Source organism: Mercurialis annua, linkage group LG5 (genome assembly GCF_937616625.2).
Source record: "Mercurialis annua linkage group LG5, ddMerAnnu1.2, whole genome shotgun sequence".
Lineage (NCBI taxonomy): Eukaryota > Viridiplantae > Streptophyta > Magnoliopsida > Malpighiales > Euphorbiaceae > Mercurialis > Mercurialis annua.
Window position 1 is genome coordinate 46,020,878 of NC_065574.1, and position 4,174 is coordinate 46,025,051.

The window sequence follows — 4,174 nt, forward strand, 5'->3', positions numbered from 1 at the left end:
CATATAGTGCTTTCCTGGCAATAAAAGAGAACAAACAGTGTGTCACCGTGAATTAATTGGACAGTAGAATCAAAATTTAGATTGATCATATGGGCCCAAAACTTATTTGGTGAGTTTTTTTTTTCTTTACGTCAATTACGAACTTCTTCGTTTTCGACAATTGATTTTACTTTGGTGTTTTTTTTTAGTTGACTGCATCTACACTCTCAACTACATATTTGAAGGCTTCATTATTCGACGCACTCTACATTTGACGGCTAAAAGCTTCACTTCGTACATCAAAATGATTGTCTTTAAGGAAACTACATCTCCTACTTCGACAAATCTTCATATCTTGGACAATGAAACTTCAAACGTGGAGGAGGGTACTACACTTGCGGTTTACACACCCGTCATCGGTCGTCATGCCCCCACTTGGTCTTCTTCAAATGACGGTCTTCATCTTTCTTCATGGAGTTTAGAGACGGCGCGAGACACTTATGGTTGCGACAACGCTATCACCAAATCTTCAAGGGTCACATTGCTACAATCTTCTCTTCATAAGACTTCATCTTCACATGACGTGTTACCACTTCTAAGGCATCGTATCCAAAATGGAGAGCTATCATGGGGGTCATCTTCTTCATTCTTCGTTGGAGCTACTTACACCGAATGCTATTGGGAATGGGCGGAGGATGTATTAGCAAGCAACGAGCACAATTTGACTTCATCTCATCTATATGCGCCTATCTTTACTTCACTCTTCACTTATGATTTCAAGGAGAATGTCATGCGTGGATTTTGTGAGCATTGAGATTCTTCTACAAACACACTTTGTACTGCTAAAGGAGAAGAATCTATCTCTTTGTGGGACTTGAAGATGCTTGGCGGTCTTTCGATAGATGGTTCCTTTTATGATGAAGTCATCCCATCTGCAAATGAATTAAATGGGATTGATCGTGATGGCAAGCCTTCTCTACCCATAAGCTGCAAGTTCTTATTTCTCGCTTTTCATAAAGGCTGCAAGAAAATGGGTAACCATTACGAGATGACCATCAGCGATTGGATCAAATGTTGGTTTTGTGGCCCTTCAAGATATAGAGAGCCTCCAAAAAGAGATAACAAGAAGAGGAGTGCAAGACCAAGGGAGACCTATAATCCTTCTGGTGTTATTGACAAATGCCAACGTCGGGCAAAAGAATGGTACAAGCCATTCTCTAATCTTCACGTCAAGGTTAGTGACCGAGAAGAAGTTTACTTGGCCGCCTTTATATCTTGTTGGCTTTGTAAATTTGTGCTTCCCGGAAGAGACGCAGGTTTAATTCGCCCAAGCACGTTCAAAGTTGCAAGTATGATGGCAACTTCTCGTCGTTTTTGCTTGGCAGTTCCAGTTCTAGCAAGTATTTATCATGGTCTGCGAGGAATTTCGACTGCATCTGACTTCAAGACTTTTGCAGTTTCTTTTCCCACTCATTATGTTTATGGATGGCTTGCTCATCGATTTGAGACGCATTTTAGTTCCAATCGCGAACGGGTTCCCTTGATGACCTCTTATGCTGGTGAGAGAATGGCTCGTACTTTTGAAGATTCGGCCGCCCTTGCTCTATTTAGAAATCCGTCGCAGCTCATTATTCCTTCTTTCAATCCTTCAACAAAAAGAACGACATTAACTGATGATAAAGACTTGTCCCTTGGTTATTGGGAGTACCTTGCTAGTCTTAGATCGAGTTATTTGGTTGCACGCCTTGATCATGTTTACATATATGAACCATACAGTCCTCATCGATTCAGCAGACAATTCGGATTTTGCCAAGACATTCCCGGTGATCTTAAGCAACACTTGGAGGGCTTGAATTTGGATCAAATAGTTTGTCTTTGGCAATCTTGCACTAGATCTTCGACTCTAGCAAGAATAAAACTTCCTATGGTTCCTGATGATGGGAAAACTTTTGTCACCAAAGATTACTTTGATTGGTGGTCTAGAAAATGGCTAAAGACACCAGTAAAAGAATCAAGGCTAGTCATCAAATTGAAAACCAAGAATGCAGGAGAGAAGATTTATGAAGCCGCCACCAATGAAATTATTGATGTTGCGTCTACTTGTGCACCGATAGGAGCAACAAAGAAGCGCAAAACACAAGCAAGGGCTTATGAAGTTTCTTCTGGAAGTCAAGCAGAAAAGAGGACTCCTTCAAAGAATAATGATTCTACTCATACATTTGAGGATGGCATCACAGACATGGATCAAGACCGTCTGGATTTCGAAGGAACTGATCAAGATGACTCTGACCGCCATTGGAATAGGCAAAAGAAGACTAAGTTGTGGATTCCTGGGGATCCTAAGGATTTTGGTAGCATCCCAAGTGGTTCATTTCCTCAATGCGACAAATCGGTAATGTTTATAATTTAACTTTGTCTTTTATAAACTTTTTTTTCTAATTACCATTTTACTCATCACCTCTCCTTTTTCTATGTTGAAGCTTGATCTCCATGATCTAAACTTTGAAAGCAATTGTGAAGAATATGGGGACATAGAAGACACAGCACTCAGCTCTGAATCTTTCAAGTTGGTGGCTAGAGCATTAGAAGATGGTCATCAAACAAACTTCATACAACCCTCACATGCGATTCTAGTTGATAACACTACTCCTTTAGAGGAGAATGCTTTGGAACAACAAAAGGAGGTCGCACCAAAGGATAAGCGTAACGCTTTTGAGAAGACTCAACTATGTGGTGCTGACATGTTTCTTTGCTTTGAACGTCAAGTAGCCACTTTATCTTGGGAAGCGCTACAAAAGAGACTCATTACTACGCCTTTATCAGAGATTCCTTCAATGGCCGAAGCTATATCTACTTTTCTTGATATGATGAAGAAGTATGAGAGTCTTGACACATCGATTCTAAAAGAACGCCTCAATAGTCTTCTTCAAAATATTAGAGAAGTAAACAAGAAGAAATCTGAACTTCATTCTAGCATGTCAGTGATTGTTCGAGATAAAGAACTTGGGAGGCTTCAAGGAAAACTGGATGCTTTTATCGAAGTTGAGAATGAAGCTGCCAATGATTGTTCCACTTTGCGAACCAGGATTGATGAAGCCAAAGAGGAACTGAAAAAGCTCGAGTCGTCTTTAGAGGTGGCCGAGAAGAAGATTCAAGATAATCAAGAAAATGCTTCGAAGACCCGTGATGAGATTTCCCATGTTGAGGTTGCTTCAGTTCATGATCCAAATGATGAAGCTAAGCTACAAGAGCTTGAAAGCTTATTGGAAGCAAACTTTGATGATTTTAACCATTTTCAATGGTCACCTTAGATCTTATTCTTTTGTTTTTGTCATTTGATGCATTTCCTTTATTTTGTCTTATGTTTATGTAATAAGACTCCTTTGATCATTTAATAAGACTTATATTTCCTTCTTCATATCCTCTCTTTTATATTTATCTTATCAATGCACATGTCTTCTAATATATTGGAGTGTTTTGAACAATTTTTTTTTTATTTGAATAAACTTTTGTTTTTGGTTGTGACTGAACTTGATATGATTCAAGTTGCCTACGTACTTTCTTGCGAAAGATCAAGTCAAACGTAGTTCAAGATTTTGGGATTTTTTGATTGATTTTTTTTTTGTTATGACTGAACTTGGTTTCATTCAAGCTGCCTACGTACTTTCTTGCGAAAGATCAAGTCAAACGTAGTTCAAGTACAATTTTTTTTAGGGGAGAGCCGTGCACAGTTTTAGCTCATGTGGGCCAGGAGCGTGGCACGAGCTTCAAGCATAGTACTTCTTCAAGAACTTTCCGTTGATTGGTCCAATACGTAGTCCATCTTGATCAACAATCTTGTATGCACCATTAGAGTAAACTTCTTGAACCACATAAGGGCCATCCCAATTTGAAAGGAATTTGTTTCCCATTCGGCGTGAGATGATTATAGGTCTTCTTATTGCAAGAACTAAATCTCCAAGTTGAAAAGAGCGCGGTCGCACCTTCTTGTTAAAGGCCTTTGACATTCTAGCTTGATAACACTCTAATTTTTGTTGTGCTTCATCATCATTTACTTCTACCATAGTGACATGGTTGACGGTTGCATTCTCCATTTCTTCATTTCTCAAAGTTAAATGAGGCTTCTGACAAGTGATTACTACCGTATGTTGTTTTCCCTTTAGCACATCACCTGTTGATACTACCCACTCAGTGC